We start from the raw sequence: 19,865 nt of genomic DNA on the forward strand, positions 1-19,865 counted from the left end.
TTTCTTCCAAAAAAAGAAAGAAAAAAAATACTGACCACAAACTTTTGAACAGTAGTGTATATTGTTACAAAAGATTAAATTTAAATAAATGCTGCTCTCTTTTTAACTTTTTATTCATCAAATGATGAAAAAAAGTATTGCGTTGTAAAAAAAATATTAAGCAGCAAAACATTTGTAATAAATCAGAACATTAGAATGATTTCTGAATGATCATATGACACTGGAAGACTGGATTTAAAGGTCCCGTTCTTCGTGATCCCATGTTTCAAACTTTAGTTAGTGTGTAATGTTGTTGTTAGAGTATAAATAAAATCTGTAAAATTTTAAAGCTCAAAGTTCAATGCCAAGCGAGATATTTTATTTAACAGAAGTCGCCTACATCGAACGGCCAGTTTGGACTACATCCCTCTACTTCCTTCTTTAATGACGTCACTAAAACAGTTTTTTGACTAACCTCCGCCCACAGGAATACACAAGAGTTGCGTTTGTAGAGTGTGTTTGTCGCCATGTCGTCGAAACGCTGTTATTTTCATCCCGCAGTCCAATCACCGGGTCTGATTCCGGCTCAAATTGATAGGGTAAAATTAAAGACATGTTTACAATAACACTGAGCGCGTGCATCTCCACGTTATGGTAAGAGGCGTGACCTTTCCGGGCAAGATGCGCTCAGAGCTGTCGAATCACAACACAGGAACCGCTGGCACAATCAGAACTCGTTACGTATTTCTGAAGGAGGGACTTCATAGAACAAGGAAGTCATCAGCCCGTTTTTATGACAGTGGAAACAGCGGTATACAGATAAGTAAATTATGTGAAAAATACTGTGTTTTTTTACACGCGAAACATGAACACATTTTATATTGCACACTATAAACACAATCAAAGCTTCAAAAAAACACGAAAAACAGGATCTTTAACAATGCTGAAAATTCTGATTTGCATCACAGACATAAATTAAATTTTAATGTATATTATAATAGAAATATATATATATATATTTATATTTAAGAGATGCACTGATATAACAGCCAATAATCGGTATTGGCCAATAAAAGCACATTTTCACACTATTGGCTATCAACCGATAGTTTAAAAACAGCCGATGTATCCTGTAAAATGAGGGCAAAATGCACTGCATTTGGGCTTTGTGTAAAGAAATTGCAAAGAAATGCATGCAACAGTTTGATGTTCAATATTAATAGTAAATATATTAATTAATATCATTCAGAAAGTTAAGAAATATTAATTTAATCTTCAGAATTTAGTTAATGTGTGTTAGTAATAATTTGAGTAATGTGTTTATGTTTATAACTGATACCAATTACTCTGAAACAATCAGCAGATATCACTCTGAATAATCGGCTATATGCAAGTGTGTTATTTTTATTGGAAAGATATATTTGCATACACACTATGGTAGGTAGGTAGGTTAGATAGATAGGTAGGTAAGGTAGGTAAGATAGATAGATAGATAGATAGATAGATAGATAGATAGATAGATAGATAGATAGATAGATAGATAGATAGATAGATAGATGGATGGATGGATGGATGGATGGATGGATGGATGGATGGATGGATGGATGGATGGATGGATGGATAGATAGACAGACAGACAGACAGACAGACAGACAGACAGACAGACAGACAGACAGACAGATAGATAGATAGATAGATAGATTTAGTTTGATAGATAGATAGATAGATAGATAGATAGATAGATAGATAGATAGATAGATTTAGTTTGATAGATAGATAGATAGATAGATAGATAGATAGATAGATAGATTTAGTTTGATAGATAGATAGATAGATAGATAGATAGATAGATAGATAGATAGATAGATAGATAGATAGATAGATAGATGGATGGATGGATGGATGGATGGATGGATGGATGGATGGATGGATGGATGGATAGATAGATAGATAGATAGACAGACAGACAGACAGACAGACAGACAGACAGACAGACAGATAGATAGATAGATAGATAGATAGATAGATAGATAGATAGATAGATGGATAGATAGATAGATTTAGTTTGATAGATAGATAGATAGATAGATAGATAGATAGATAGATAGATAGATAGATAGATAGATAGATAGATAGATAGATAGATAGATAGATAGATAGATAGTGGTTTCATTAGACATATTAATTTGATTCATTAAAATTAGTAACATTTAAACACAATTGGCCCATTATGCAACCAAATGTGCTTGTTATGTCGGTAATGTCATTAAGAGTCAGAGATTGTTTGTTTCAGCTTTCATTTTGAAATCTAGCTCGGTTTTTCATCATCCTACACCAATAAATAAACCACAACAATGCTGAAGACGACATTTTGGGTTTTGTAGGAGTGTGTGTGTGTGTGTGGAGAAAAAAAAAAAGCACAATCTCAGCTTATTTTTTCCAGACTGTTTTGGGAGAAATAGGGCAGTTTTATGAACACACGGCAGACTCATCTTTCCGGACAAGAAAACTTCTCCCTTCTGCTCCTTTGCTCCTAAAAGGTGCCTCGGGTCTCCTGAGAGAGCGTCTTCCAAGACAACAGCTGTGTCTTCCTGATTCTTAATTTAGTTCATTTATGCTCTGCCTGCATTCATCTGCGACGGACCAACGAGGTTACCTTGCGTAGATCTTCATTTCCAATTCAATAATGCTCTTCAGCTGTGTTAATTAAACAGTTAATATTGAATCTAGCAGAAATTAAACCAGAGTCCACAAGAACCCTTTGGCTCTAATGCGGGCGTCCCCTTGAGAGATTAGTGGCATTATAATGAGGTGGAAAAACAATTATTTCAGGTGCTTTTCATATACCAGCCTGATATCGTCAGGCGCATTATTGAGTTTTATTTCGCCTGACTGTTGTTGTTATTGTGCTCGTCATGTCGGTAATGTCATTAAGAGTATAACAACCTCGTCTGATGTCAGCGATTGTTTGCTTCAGCTTTCATTTTGCAATCTAGCTGGCTTTTTCATCTCATTCATTTCAATTACAGAAGTGAGAGGACTTAATTGTGCTCGCTTAAAGATGGACTACGAGAATCACATTGATGAACAGAAGATCTTTAAGGAGAGATGGAAGGCCTCCAGCTTCTGACAGCGGTTAAAGAGATGTGAGATTGGCAGATGCAACCCCAAAACATTGTCTCTGGAGGGATCTCTTTTCTCAGAACTGTAACTGAAATGAGCTTTCACAGTTTAGGAAAAAGTCAATGAATTCATTAAGACGATCAGACGGCTCTGTGGTTTAAGACACATGGCTTAAAAAACCAAGAAAAGACCCCTGTAAAGTTCAAGTTGAACTAGATACTTAAATAGATAGTAGTTTCTAATGGTTTACAAACTAAACAAACCACCAAAAACAAATACAGATACAAATATAAAATATTATATATATTATATATATGTAGAATCTAAAAATACTATAATATTTTTAAATATATATATTTTTAACATTTTTTAACATATATATTTATATATATTATAAAATAGTAATATTGTTATTTTATATTGTAATTTAATATTATATTATTTTATTTTTATAGATAGATAGTTTAACTATTATATATATAGTTTCATAATATTATATATGTAGAATATAGAAATACAACAATAATATTTTTAAATATATATTAAATATTTAACATTTTTTATAAAATAGTAATACTGTATTTTATATTGCTATTTTATATTATTTTGTTTATATATATATATATATATATATATATATATATATTTAAATATATATATATATAGTATATAATTATAACATATATTTAATTATTTTATAAAATAGTAATACTTTTACATAATATTATTTAATGTTTATATATATATATATATATATATATATATATATATAAAGTTATTTTTATCTCCATTTGACTGAATAATGTGAAATGTGAAAATGTGATAAATATATATAATTTATATTTTTATAGTTTTATAACTATTATATATATATTTTTTTAATATTACATATGTAGAATATAAAGATATAATATTTTTAAATATATTATATTTAATTATTTTATAAAATAGTAATATATATATATATATATATATATATATATATAAAATCTCCATTTGACTGAATAAATGTGAATAAACGCAAATATGAGAATATGAGAAAAATTCCAGATGAAGAATTTCAGCTTTTGACATCTTGTTTCCCAGTTAGTTATGGACAACAAGATGAAAACTTATCCTCTACAAACAAATTCATAACCTGAATTATTGAAATCCCCTGAAAGAGAGTTTTAATTTTGATGATTTTATCTGAAATCAAATTCAGGCCGCATTATTCAGACCATCTCGACTCATAAGATTTTAATAAAGAAATTAAACATTTACCAGCAATCAGAGAGACAGGTTTAAAGCCCGCCGCTCTAAATGGCCAGTTCAGGCTGCAGGTTTTTTAATTTGATTTTTGAATGAAACATTTATTTACTTTTTACATCTGAGGCCTATTAGGTTTAATTAAATATGATGGCCTATAAAGATTCCAGAATGAAGTTCAGAACCGTAGTGGCCAAAAACTTTGCGACTCTGACATCATATCACTGGCTTTTACGGCATTCATGGGCCCGAACCACAGCGTCTGGCAGTCTGTTCTGTAACTCTGTAGAGGGAACAGCAGTTGTCTGTGGCAATGCCAACCGGCCAGTGCAAACGCTCGCCTATTCCAAACCATCATATGGCCTTACCGCCAGCCAACAGTGTGATTCGGTGGAACAGTAAAGACCGAACGTGAGATACAGCTTAGACATTTTTAATTTACGTTTTATATTACCCACTGACATATCTCCCGAATGAACTAATTCACTTTGCGGAGGTAACAGCAGTGCCGACTAATCAAATCGGACAATGATACTGCATAATGTCGTAATCTTCCATCTCCCCCACTGCTGCTCGGGGCGGTTAATGGCTGGTATCAGTTATGAATTCTGCTTGTTTAATGAGGAGCAGCGATGAAAAAGGGAAAAGGACCAATTGGACGGTTTGTTACCCTCTTCCACCAATCAAGACGGGTTAAAGTGATGCCCATTATGATGTCATCAGGTCAAATAAGACACTTGTATGACAATCTGTTCAAGCATCAATCTGCAGAAGCAAACACCAGAGTGGAGGGATTCAGATGATACTTGTCTTTCTCTCAAACCTGGTTTGTTTTGAATCATAGACTATAGCAGCAGCTCAGGTCAATTCAGCCCACATGAGTAAAATGTTAAAAGCTGTCATCCCTGAAAAGCATGACACAATCACAGAACGAAAGAGAAAAACAGGCTGACATTTGAAACATGTTCTCAGAGATGCTGAATGGTGTTATGTAAGACTTTAAGAACGATTCTATCTGCCGAGTGCGTTATTAAATAACTAAATGCTATTTAAACAATTGCTGTGGTAAAATCACAGCTTCTTCATACATCAAGGGTGTCTGATCTGCCAAAGGTATACGTCCAGAACCCCCTTTAAAGTCTATTATATTTGAATGACCAACTAAAACTACAACGAAACATCATTTCATAAAGCATATCAATAAAATATCAGATCAAGTAACTACATTTTCTACACCGGACGCAACAGCATGAGGCTGTCTACACTGGACACGACAAAGCAACCATTGCAAATCCATTTGTTCTTCGTTTCAGAAGTAGTGTGAGCACTTCTATCTCAGAAATAGATTGTGGCCTCAGTTTACTTATCGCTTCACACTGCACCGCATCCAGTGTAGACATTTATGCATTTAACAGACTCTTTTATATGGAAGCTTGTTTCTGCCACTGAATAAAAAAATGTAATTGCGAATTTTTATTTCACAATTCTGACTTTTTTCTCAGAATTGGCTGATATAAACCCACAATTGTGACTTATAAAGTCAGAATTGCCAGATAGAAACTCACAATTGCGAGTTTTAGAGCCCTATCATACACCTGGCACAATGCGATGCCAGGTGCAACGCAAGTGTTTCTTTACTAGTTTTAGCCCAACGCATTTATCAATTTCACGTCCAGCGCCTACTTTGTTTAAAAAGCAAATGCACTCATGCCCATTTATGCACCCATGGGCGTGCTGGTCTGAAAACGAGGTTTGTTCAGGTGCATTGTTGGCGTGTTGCTATTTTGAGGCAACTGAAAACAACTGCATCATTGAGCAACAAAAACCTGGTCCAAAGTCAATGGCGCAGTATTTTTTTGTTATTTAAAGGGAGCATTAGTAATATGCGCCTATATGCGGGTGCACAACAAACATACACTCTGCTTGTTACATACACAGGGACGCACAGTAGCACACAAATATTAAAAATAAAAGGATTACAATGTAAAATATTATTGTTGTGTACATAAAGATAAAAATGCCTACATGTCATAATGGATAGTCATTGCATGTTTCAGAATTACCTATTTGCAGTAATGACAAATGAAATTGGCTAATTATTTGACCAATAGTGGCAATACACACATGTATTTAAACTGGCTCATTAGGTTGAGGGTGTCTATATTCCGCTATGTAAACGGTTACCCTTTCAGTGCAGCTTCAAAGGGCTTTAAACGATACAAGACAAGGAATAAGGGTCTTATCTAGCGAAACAATCTGTCATTTTCACGTCCAGTGCCCACTTTGTTTAAAAAGCAAATGCACTCACGCCCATTTATGCACCCATGGACAGACATGCTGGTCTGAAAACGAGGTGTGTTCAGGTGCATTGTTAGCATATAGCTATTTTGAAGCAACTGAAAACGACTGCATCATTGACCAACAAAAACCTGGTCCAAAGTCAATGGCACAGTATTTTTTTGTTATTTAAAGGGAGCATTAGTAATATGCGCCTATATGCGGGTGCACGGTTGAAGGTCAAAATTACAGTTTCAGTGCAGCTTCAAAGGGCTTTAAACGATACCAGACAAGGAATAAGGGTCTTATATCTAGCGAAACAATCTGTCATTTTTGAAAAAAAACATACAACTGTATATGCTTTATAAACACAAATTATCATCTTGCACATGCTTCCGCTTTCTATATTCTTCAAAAAGCTTACGCTGTATGTCCTACGCCTTCCCTATTCTACTTACGAAAAAAAAAACGGAACTGGTGCAGCGTTCGTTCCGTATGTTGCATAGGGAAGTCGTAGGACATACAGTGTAAGCTTTGTGAAGAATATGGAAAGTGGAAGCACGTGCAAGGCAATCATACAGTTGTATTTTTTTTCAAAAATGACACAGTTTCGCTAGATAAGACCCTTATTCCTCGTCTGGTATCGCTTAAAGCCCTTTGCAGCTGCACTGAAACTGTCATTTTGACCTTCAACCATTTGGAGAGACCATTGAAGTCCACTATAAGGAGAATAATCTTAGAATGTTTTCATCCAAAACCTAAATTTCTTTTCGACTGAAGAAAGAAAGACATGAACATCTTGGATGACATGGAGGTGAGTAAATTATCAGGAAAATGTTATTTGAAAGTGGACTAATCCTTTAAGAGAATAGGTACAACCATTTTGGACCATGCGCCTTGAGCGGCGATCTTTTTTCCATTGTTAAACTAGCAAAAGTGGATTCGGACACGCCCTAAGTGCACCTGCGTAATGCGCTTCAGCCCATAAAGTCAGAATTGAAACATTTAGATAACACCTAAACAGACATGCAAACATTGCTTCCAATGCCAGTAAATAGCTGTGAGTACAAATCGGACTAAGAAGCAAAAATCTAAGTTGAGATATTTCTCTAAACCGATTTTTTCGATTAATTCGAATTTTTGTTTTGCCTCGATTTTATTATTTTTGGAATCGAGAAATCGCGATTTTGAATAAAAATGTTAGCAAGCGTTCAATTAGACGTTGACAATACAGCAATGATAACCTCATTAGGAGAAGAAAATGATCCGACCTCATAACTGTGCTATTTTGAGACACCAATATACTATCTCTGTATTTAAAAAATGTATTTAGATACCACTTATAGTACATTTGAACTCATAGTGTACTACAAGTGGTAGCTAAATATATTTTTTAAATACAGAGATAGTACATTAAAAGCACATTTTAGTTCATATTTCATGCTGTCTCAAAATAGCACAGTTGAGTACAATTAGATGTTCTTAAGATGATCTTAAGAAGTACTAAAGATGAATTTTTAGTATATTAAGTACAAAATTAGTGCACAAAAATAGAGCACTTTAAGTATATTATAGAAAAGTACTTTTTTTCATCTTTCATCACTTGGAACTGAACGTTTTTAACCAGATTGTTAATAAAGAGAATGTTACTTAAATCATATAGTAGTTAAGGTGTTTTTAAATCTAGTTTTCGTGAATCGTGAATCGGTCAATCGTTCTGAAAAATCGAGATTTTATTTTTTTGCCATATCACCCAGCCCTATCTTAGCTTAACATTTTATGACCTTTACTTGATAACAGAACACCATTTAAAGTTGTGCACGTAAACACTCTTAATGTAAGAAACCCACAATGACTGCAAATACACTGAAAGGTTCCAACTAGCACAGTTTGGTTGCTGCCAGGAAAATAACTATCTGCAAGTCCCTAAAGATTCATTAAGACAAGCACAGAGGATTTCTAGAGCAGGTGTAAGTGAGATGATATTTAAAGACTATTTTTAGACTGCATTACCTACAACAGTATACAAAAACAGTGCTTAAATAATATGATTCTGTAGCCTTGGTAACATCAGCCAAAAATAAAATATTAAAGGTACATTATAGAAGATTTTTAGGGGGAGGAAAATGCATGTTTTGCTTTTCAACCACAGAAGCCAGATAAAGAGGCCATAGACATAGCGCACTTTTAACAGCTTAAGAAGCAGAGCAAGTTTTAAGAAAGATTACAAAGACTTTTTTTTTTTTTTTTTTTTTGTGCACTGACGAATCATTTGCAATAAGTCCAGAAGTGTGCATTAAGAAAGCAAACCACTGACTTCAATTCAGTATTTACTGATGACAGACTGTAAGGAAGTAGATTAACCCCTTATGTTATACTAGTCTAAACAATTCCTTAAAGATATAAAAAAACAAACCAGTGACATTGAGAAATGCATATGCAGACTTTCAGACCAACAGCCGCAGGTCTGTTGTATATGCTGGCTTTCCATTGATTTGTTTCAGTAATTGACTGTCTAGAGAGTCCTCTAACCTGGAACTCACACCATAATCAGTTTGTTTGTGGGTAATTACTAACACCTGCCCTCGAGCCCTTTGAATCACCTCACCAGCTTCTTATGCAGGTTGTGTTGAATCTTCACAGGCCTCCGTGGATTCCTCTTTATCCAGAGGCGTCTCTGCTCGGCTTAAGTGACTGTCGTGTCTGTGCTGTTATTATATCTGACTTGTGTGATGCAGGTTCTTGTCACCGCTATTAGATTTGTCTCAGCCAACAGGTTGATCCCTCATGAGCGCTTGGTGAGACAAGTTCAACAGACCTTCTGTTGAATTCAGCAGAGGGAACCTAGATAAATAGAAATCACAGGGTTCAATATATTATTTATCTGTATCTGTAACCTTGATCCCAAGTTCTCTCCAGTAAAACAGTCAAGTCACCTTTATTTATATGCTGCTTTATACAATAGAGATTGTTTCAAAGAGCCTTTATGGGGATACACAGGAAAATAAAGATTCAATAATGCAAACAGAGTTCAATTCTGCTGTAAAGCAGCCCTAAAAATACAATAGTGTCATTGTTCAGCTGAAGTTGATTCAGTTTCATTAAATAACTGTGTAAAGATCGTCAAATATGAAATGAGTTCAAATGAGTCAACCTGGTTGAAACATTGGATATGCTGATTGGGAACAATATATAAATATATATATATATAGCATCCAAAATAAAAGTTTGTGTTTACATAATATGTGTGTGTACTATGTATATTTATGTATGTATAAATACACACACATACATGCATTTTTTAAGAAATATTGTATAAATATTCATGTATATATATATATATATATATATATATATATATATATATACATTATATTTATAAATAATTTACATATATATATATATATATATATATATATATATATATATATATATATATATATATATATATTATGTAAACACATTATTTTGGATGTGATTAATCACAGTTAATCATTTGACAGCACTAATATACTATATATATATATATATATATATATATATATATATATATATAGTATATTAGTGAAGTTTTTGCTTAGTCATGTTTCATTTAGTAATACATTCGTTACAGAAATAAAGTGAGTTCATATTGACTTTAAGTTGATGTGCCCTGGTTTTTCCAGCTGGGTTATGGTTTTATCCGCATGCAAAGTCTTACAATAACAGGACAATATCTTGTCGAAAGCTTCAGTGCATTTCTGTATATCTGGTATACAAGCAAACACACTCCAGCACACTGAAACTCTTTAGCTGTGTCAGGCTTTGGATTACACGAATGATGAAACTGCTTTGCTGAGTAAAGCGAATTTCTCTACTTGCTATTCATGTTGGCAGAGCAACTGCTTTGTATTAGGACATTGCCTTGACCTCCCATGCTCTTGGATCATATATACAGTATAGATGTGAGGAATAATTGACGACGGGCTGTTGAATTATTAGAAAATAATGCACACTTGAGAGGGTAATGCGGCCACGACGCGACGCGAACCTCGGCTATGCATTATTTTCGAATACTTCAATGAACAGTCAATTATTCCGCTTCTACTACTGTTACCACACCTCAAGACATTGTTCAGATGTTGTATTTCAAGACATTTGTTGGGTTTTTTCTTGTGTATAGGACTAATATCTTACGCATCTCATCCCACGCCTCCGTTTCTAATTCCAAAATACAATTTTGGAGCTAGTAACAGAGACTTGAGCTATTAATAGCTGAATAATTCAGTTATTAATGCAGTTAGAGAGAAAGAAAGAGATTAAGCATGTGTGAATTACCTGAGTCTGTGCATCTCTTAAAGGGTTAGTTCAACCAAAAATGAAAATTCTGTCATTAATTACTCACCCTCATGTCGTTCCACACCCATAAGACCTTCGTTCATCTTCAGAACACAAACTAAGATATTTTTGATGAAATCCGATAACTCAGTGAGGCCTGCATTGATCGTTCGGAGCGTGTATCAAACTGCCAAAGTCACGTGAACCATTGAAATTTTGAAATGTTTCGAAACACTTATGATGTAAGGAAGCCTCATTTACTGAAATCACGTGACTTTGGCAGCTTGATACACGCTCTGAACCACTGATTCGAAACAAAAGATTCGTAAAGCTTCGAAGCTTCATGAAGCAGTGTTTTGAAAATGCCCATCACTAGATATTGTTGAATAAAGTCATTATTTTGTTTTTTGGCGCACAAAAAGCATTCTCATCACTTCATAACATTAAGGTTGAACAACTGTAGTCACATGAACTGTTTTAAATATGTCTTTAGTAGCTTTCAGGGCATCTGAAAGTGTAAATTAACTTGCTGGCAATGCAGGCCTCACTGAGCCATCTGATTTCATCAAAAATATCTTAATTTGAGTTCCGAAGATGAATGAAGGTCTTATGGGTGTGGAACAACATGAGGGTGAGTATCAGTATTTTCATTTTTGGGTGAACTAAAAAAATTGTTTTAGGCCCTGGTTGTAAGGTTTCAACTTTGACCTCATTACCACTGATCTATGAAAGTACAAGAACAAGACTTTATGTTTATGTGAGAAGTGCTTGGTGCAAAAATCATAAACTGACGCATTAAAGCAATCACCAGGCCTTTTTCTATTCTAAGCTCAAATGCATGTTCCATTTTCCTCACTATTTTCCCTGTGTACACCTTTCACTTTCTTGCTTCCTAGCAACCTTGTAAAACAGTCCTTCTGCATCGCTGTCATCAATGCATTTCACGCTGAGGTCAAAGCAGGTGCATGAGAGCTGCGTTGAACCCTGTAAAAGGGTTTTCTTTACTCATCATTCCATGTTTTCCCTCTTCTCTCTGTATTTATCAGCATTTGATGAAATGGCAGCCCTGGGCAGTACATAAATTATGATTTATATTTTAATCAAAGTAAAGCCTGGTGAATTTATGTGGAGGGAGTGCGTGACATATGGGTAGCCACTGGCAGGAGGCCATGTTTGTGATCTTATATACCAGGGCGCAAAGTTAAAACCGCAGCGTTTCTTCTTTGTTGTGCCTCAGTACAGCAGGTCATGGACGTGTTCGCTTTCGCTCTTACCATCTGCTGATCCTGTGGGATGCAGGGCCTAAAACAGCAGTTCTGCAAGGACACCAGGGCCAAAGAGTACAGATGCTGAACTACATTTTTATACATATATAAAATCATATATAAATCATAAGATTACCTGTGCAGGTCTCAATAGATAGTCTAGTCTCTATGGCTCAGATACAGAATTTTCAACTATTTTATCATCTGGCAATTGAAAATCATTGGGCGTAAAATCTGATTGCTTTAAAAAGTAATAGCATGACTTGAGGTATCATATGACAGTAGCACAAATGGCACCATATGGTTTATAAACTAAAGTAAGAAAATAAGTATAATAGAAAAAAAGGCTAAAAGTAAGTCTGTGAATCTGTGCGCTTTCAAAACACTGACCTGTTTGATTCTGTGCCCTGATAAGTCAACTTCTGGCTCAACCAATGGTGTGAGTTTGGGGCGGAACAACATATTCATGTAACAGCAGATGGGGAAACCTGTTTGGAAACAATTATTATTGCAATTTGCAGTTCTATGGCAGCAAAATTACACACTTTTACATATCTTATATACATAGGATCTCCTTCACGTGATCTGTAAACAATCTTTAATCTTGTAAACAATATTCTTTAATAGACCTAATTAAAGCAAAATAGTAATGACTATCCTGGTAGCATCTTTAACTCATACAACAGATGTTGTATTGTCACACATGTATTGTGTGCATTTACACACAAACTAACCACTAATCGCAACTTTTTTTTTTACTGTCACAGAATGGACAGCACAGGATTGTGGAATATCAAAAGCAGCGAACGATTTTGGACGCAGCCAATCTCTCTCTCTCTCTCTCTCTCTCTATATATATATATATATATATATATATATATTCATCTGCTCACCATAAAAATATTATTACAATTTAAAATAACTGTTTTCTGTTTGAATATATTTTATAAAGTAATTTATTCATGTGATCAAAGCTGAATTTTCAGCATCATTACTCCAGTCTTCAGTGTCACATGATCCTTCAGAAATCATTCTAATATGATGATTTGCTGCTCAAGAAACAATTATTGTGTACAATTATACAAAATATAATTTTTTTCAGGATTCCTTGATGAATAGAAAGTTCAAAAGAACAGCATTTATCTGAAATACAAAGCTTCTGTAGCATTATACACTACCGTTCAAAAGTTTGGGGTCAGTAAGAATTTTTATTTTTATTTTTTTTTAAAGAAATGAAAGAAATTAATACTTTTATTCCACAAGGATGCATTAAGCAATCAAAAGTGACAGTAAAGACATTAAAAATGTTACAAAAGATTATATTTTAAATAAACATTGTTCTTTTGAACTTTCTATTCATCAAAGAATCCTGAAAAAAAAAAAAAATATTGTACACAATAATTGTTTCTTGAGCAGCAAATCAGCATATTAGAATGATTTCTGAAGGATCATGTGACATGTTGATCACATGACATGTTGATCACAGGAAAAAATTACTTTATAAAATATATTCAAAACAGAAAACAGTTATTTTAAATTGTAATAATATTTCACAATATTACTGATTTTACTGCATCTTTAATTAAATAAATGCAGTCTTGGTGAGCAGACGAAACTTCTTTTAAAAACATTAAAAATCTTACCGATTCCAAACTTTTTACTGGTAGTGATATATATATATATATATATATATATATATTTATTTATTTATTTTTGATTCTGAAAATCTTGCACTTTTTTCTCTTGGAATTATGTGAGCTGATTAGTCATCTACAGTAATACAATGAATGTGTATTAAAAAATAAAATAGTCTGATTTCATATTGTCTTTAAACCCCCTAAGAAAATCAACTCCTAACTTACTGAAGAACAGTTCCGCTTTCACCTATCAAACATGTTTATGTATTCAAGCTAGTTATTGCATTAATATTTCAACAGGCTTGATTTCAGGGCTTGGCGTGAGAAATGGCAATATTTCTTGGGACATTAATTCAGCAATCTACAGTAATCATTAACTAAATCCTCTAGGGTGTTAGGTCTTACATTTTGGTTAAACGTGTCTCAATTATTTAGTCAATTATTGATAAGTTAAAGTAGTTCAGCTGACAGAAGGACTTCAGGCTGGTCTTGATCAATAAGTAGGAACACACTGCCACCTGCCGGCAGGATCTATGATGACAGGTTTCTAACAGATGATTAAATGTCAAATTTCTTCGAAGAGAACTAGCTATATTTTACTTCTATATTATTTTCTTTCTATATTATATCTCTATCATTATGATAGAGACATTTGGACACAGCAAAAAAAATCACATGTCGCACTTTTAGCCCTAAAAGCAAAACTTTGGATGGAATCTTTTGAATTGTCTTTTTAATGTTTTCATTACAATTATATATATATTTATATATATATATATATATATATATATATATATATATATATATATATATATATATATATATATAAAATATTTTTTATTTAATTGAAATAAAGATTAAATAAAATAAAATTTGAAATGTGAAATAAAATAAGTTTAAAGTAAAATTACTCAAACTGAAAGCTTTTTTTTTTTTTATTTAAAGCTAAATGGAAATATTAAAACCAATACAAATGACAATTCAAAATGACTAAAACTTAAACTAACATGTGAAAATATATTAACAAATAAACCAGAAGTGATATAAACTGTAACTCTTTCTTGTCTCATTATTTCATTGGACAGCTAAACATAGGGATATTATTACACAAATTGGATTAAAAACACAAAATAACTGCATTGATTGCACTGATGATATGAACACCACTCAGTGAATTAAGCAACATAATGAGGTGACAGCATACTACTACCATACGAAATGAATGCTTAGATTTCAAACATTTCTAAAAAGTAGTCAGAAATATGCAGTAAAACTGTGCAGTATGCATTACGCTAAAGTTACACAGTGAAAGTGGCCTTTGTTTGAAATCATTTAACTTGCATAGTTGTGCTAATTAGGATCAAGAGAATAGCAATGAAAATCAAAGGCTCATAAAGCTTTTGTTTTGGTCCAAATCAATGCACTTGCTAAAAAGACCTGGGGATCCAGATCCAAGACTAGACACCATGTGTTCTGTTTAATAGGAGAGATTAATCTTTATGGACCATGGCATACAAATAATGCCTCTGGGCTGCACTATCTAACACACATTAAATTCTATTTATTCTGCTTTTACAGCTTGATACTAATTTGTTTTAGAGATACAATTTCAGTTAATGCGCTATTGCAAAAAAATAATGCACTATTGGTAAATCGATAACCAGACTCTGATTTCTCATCTCTTTCTCATTGCTTGTTCTCAAAAACGTATAATCTAAGATGTGGACCGGATTTATGGAAGAACACTATAATCTGACTTAATGACAAATTAAGTTAAATTTTATATATATAAAATATATAGTATATACAGTACTGCTCAAAAGTTTGGGGTCAGGATTACTGTTCTTAAGGCTGAATTTATTTTAATCAAAAATACAGTAAAACATTAATATTGTGAAATATTTTTACAATTTTAAGTAACTGTTTTCTACTTTAATATGATTAAAAATCGAATTTATTCCTGTGATCAAAGCTGAATTTTCAGCTTCATTACTCCAGTCTTCAGTGTCACATGATCCTTCAGAAATCATTCTAATAGGCTGATTAGTGTTGAAAACAGCTTAATATTGAATTTTGACATCAAATCCATTTGTGTGATTTCACCAAACAGGATTGGGTGTTTTAGAGTGACATAAACCAACTAATGGTACAAAACAACACAGTGTTAATACTTACTTATGTTGGTCCTGTTGATTTCCCACTAAAATGATGTTACTTTCTGGAAGATGATGTCAAAGTAACTGTGAAGTGAAAGGATTTTACAAAAGATATGAGTAAATATTCCCAAGAAAACTTGTAATTAGAGAAAATGAAGGAAAATGAAGAAAATATTTCTTAATAATTTACCAATGTTTCATCTTAGAAATGCAGCACCCAGTGACAATCTGCTTAAACAGTTGAAAATGTATATAAATTCATACTTTAAAGTGTTTCAATTCACTTTATAAGAAAAATAAAATGTCGGCCTATCATCATACCGTTTGGAGACACTTTCGTGTTTTGTTCTAGCATAAATTACACACACGAATACTAAATTCCAGAGGGAATTTGTTGTTGTTGTTATTATTATTTGTTATTATCATTAGTTTCTTTATAACTATCAATGAGTCATTCCACGAAACCGGTACGATTTGAGTCCCTCTGACCTTTTTTCAGTGTATTTTATCTTTTGGGTCACCAAAATATATTTTTAAAAGCTTTTTGTATTAATTGAAATGTCTCCTTTAATAATGTTTAAAAACATGACATACATTTTATCTTCATGTTAGGAATTATTTTGTTTTTTTCAGTTGACACCACCTATTTTGTCATGTCCCTCAAGGCCTTCTATGAAAGTATACTTGGGATATGACTAATAAAATGAGAAAAAAAGTCCATTCATTTTGCCATTCCCATAAATATCCATCTGTGCTTTTTTGCTGGTAATGTTTTTTCTTTTCTAAGTAAATTCATGATTATTCATTAAAATCACATTATTTAGTTCCGTACCTCAGTAACCCCTCAACACAAACCATTCTCCCCATATAAATATAATGAACTGATACTTATGTGACATCATATAGGAAGTGACATCATAGAAGTCTTCTGAACCACATTGTGAGCAGACACAGGCAACTTACCACCTTCTTTAATAATATGTTGTGAAATTGTGTTTGTCAAGCTTAACGACTCAACCGTTACATCAATTAAAGATAGAAAACTATTACTTGTGAAAATGATCTTTGTTATTTCAACATTATTCATGATTTCTTAATATAATGCATGCCATGCGCTCTCCATTTATTCACTAGATTTAGAGCAGTGGCCAAAATCACAACCCCGTCACAGTCAACCCCGTCACACCTACATTTTTTTTATTTTTTTTGCTAAGTTTATGAAAAAGTAATTTAAAGTTAGTTGAATTCTGTCTGAAATGTTCAGAGCAATCATAAGAATACTGATTTTAGTTCAAATTCTGAAGTTAAAGGGTTAGTTCACACAAAAATGAAAATAATGTCATTTATTACTCACCCTCATGTCGTTCCACACCCGTAAGACCTTCGTTCATCTTCAGAACACAAATTAAGATATTTTTAAAGATGAAATTCGATGGCTCAGTGAGGCCTCCATAGCCAGCAATGACATTTCCTCTCTCAAGATCCATAAAGGTACTAAAAACATATTTAAATCAGTTCATGTGAGTACAGTGGTTCAATATTAATATTTTAAAGCGACAAGAATATTTCTGGTGCACCAACAAAACAAAATAACGACTTATATAGTGATGGCCGATTTCAAAACACTGCTTCAGGAAGCTTCGGAGCATAAATGAATCAGCGTGTCAAATCATGATTCTGAGCGCCAAAGTCACGTGATTTCAGCAGTTTGGCGGTTTGACACGCGATCTGACTCATGATTCGACACAAAAGATTCATAATGCTCCAAAGCTTCCTGAAGCAGTGTTTTTGTTATCGTTGCTTTATAATATTAATATTGAGCCACTGTACTCACATGATCTGATTTAAATATGTTTTTAGTACATTAATGGATCTTGAGAGGAAATGTCATTGCTGGCTATGAAGGCCTCACTGAGCCATCGGATTTCATCAAAAATATCTTAATTTGTGTTCTGAAGATGAACAAAGGTCTTACAGGTGTGGAACGCCATGAGGGTGAGTAATAAATGACATTATTTTTTATTTTTGGGTGAACTAACCCTTTAAAGGATTAGTTCCCTTTCAAATTAAAATTTCCTGATAATTTACTCACCCCCATGTCATCCAAGATATTTGTCTTTCTTTCTTCAGTCAAAAAGAAATTAAGGTTTTTGATGAAAACATTCCAGGATTTTTCTCCATATAGTGGACTTCAATGGAGCCCAAACGGTTGAAGGTCAAAATTACAGTTTACAGCGATCCCAGATGAGAAATAAGGGTCTTATCTAAAGAAACCATCGCTCATTTTCTTAAAAAAAAAATGAATTCTGTTTGAATTCTGGAAGTGTAGACACTGTTATGTGTATTACTGCCCTCCACAGGGCAAAGTTTGAACTAAATTGTCATATACAATATGCTAGTGCAAGTATATAACAATTAATTCAAACTTTGACCTGTGGAGGGCAGTAATACACTTAGCAGTGTCTACACTGCCGTAATTCAAATAGAGAAGAAGAAGAGAGCTAGTTCAAGATGAGCATTTATGGTTAAAACATATATAATTTTTAATTTTTTTTTTAGAAAATGAGCGATGGTTTCTTTAGATAAGACCCTTATTTCTCATCTGGGATCGCTGTAAACTGTAATTTTGACCTTCAACCGTTTGGGCTCCATTGAAGTCCACTATATGGAGAAAAATCCTGGAATGTTTTCATCAAAAACCTTAATTTCTTTTCGACTGAAGAAAGAAAGACAAATATCTTGGATGACATGGGGGTGAGAAAATTATCAGGAAATTTTAATTTGAAAGTGAACTAATCCTTTAAGCCTCAAAAATGATGATTGCTGTCACAAAAAGTGCCCATTTCACTCTTTAGTATAGCAAAATTGTGAAATTTTATGTAACTTTTATATCTGCAGTTACTGAATTAGTGTGAAGGACATCTGATTAATAGGATACATTTTATAATAATATTCAGATAGCTCGCATTGTCTCCATAACTTAAAATAATGACCAATAATAATAGGGATTTGATCCCTGAGACGGGAGAATATGTTAAATATGTCATTAATGTTGTGGGGTGTTCAGAAAAGTAATACATTTTGGTAAAATGTGTAAATACAAATCGTACCGGTTTCGTGGAATGACTCCAACACCGTCCATTTTGGCCTACAAATTGTCGTCACGACTTGATGATGGTGACCGCGCGTGGCCGCTGTCGAGCTTCTTGCGTGAGTCGTGACGTCACCGGATCACGCACATCCAGCGCGTGTGTGCGGAATGATAGAAGAGCTAAACACGCTTCTGTACGGAGGGAATTATGAAATCAAACCGTATTCCAGCACTGTGTTAAGAAAACAAACATTCTCTTATTAAAACATCTTTATGAAGTAACCGAGTCAGAGGAAAAGACGCTTGAAATAACCATCGAAAAATAAACAGGCCCAGGACTGATTCAGATCCAGCCCAGCATGGACGGTATATGTAACTTTAATTTCGCTATGTTTAATATGATTCATGCGGTCAAGTGATGTTTTTCTTCTGTTCATTGAGTTGCTCGGAAGTAAAGCTGATATCCAGACCCGTTTTGTGGTCTGCGGTGTTCAGAGATTATTAAATGTTTGTATGTTGATTGTGATTTGAATTTGCCCTGAATTGCAAATCATGCTGAAGCCGAAATAAGGTCCCACCTCTGTGTTCTGATGCATGTGTAGATCGTCAGATGTTTGATGCTGCTGTGGTCAGATGTTTGGCACAGACTGCTGGACACAGTCCTGATCAACAGCTCTTTCTCGAATCCATGTAAACTTACTGGATATTTTTGTGTTTCATGAAGATTTATAGATCAGAATCACTAGTTCTTCACAGGACACATTTGTTGTTT

General features: G+C 33.6%; 1 long non-coding RNA gene across 2 annotated transcripts in view; it reads right to left on the reverse strand.

Annotated features, from left to right (window-relative positions):
• LOC125280384 overlaps positions 1-19,466 on the reverse strand; it is a 23,021-nt gene extending 3,555 nt beyond the window's left edge. The window contains exons 1-4 of one of the 2 annotated variants that reach the window (XR_007187591.1): positions 19,113-19,466; positions 16,022-16,086; positions 12,600-12,697; positions 9,231-9,471 (exon numbers count right to left, since the gene is read on the reverse strand). This is a non-coding gene — a long non-coding RNA (uncharacterized LOC125280384). Of the gene's footprint in view, positions 1-8,233; positions 9,472-12,599; positions 12,698-16,021; positions 16,087-19,112 lie in introns of those variants that run through there. The other variant, XR_007187590.1, reaches the window with a different exon arrangement.
• Positions 19,467-19,865: the final 399 nt, after the last annotated feature.

This window comes from Megalobrama amblycephala, linkage group LG12, assembly GCF_018812025.1.
Source record: "Megalobrama amblycephala isolate DHTTF-2021 linkage group LG12, ASM1881202v1, whole genome shotgun sequence".
NCBI lineage: Eukaryota > Metazoa > Chordata > Actinopteri > Cypriniformes > Xenocyprididae > Megalobrama > Megalobrama amblycephala.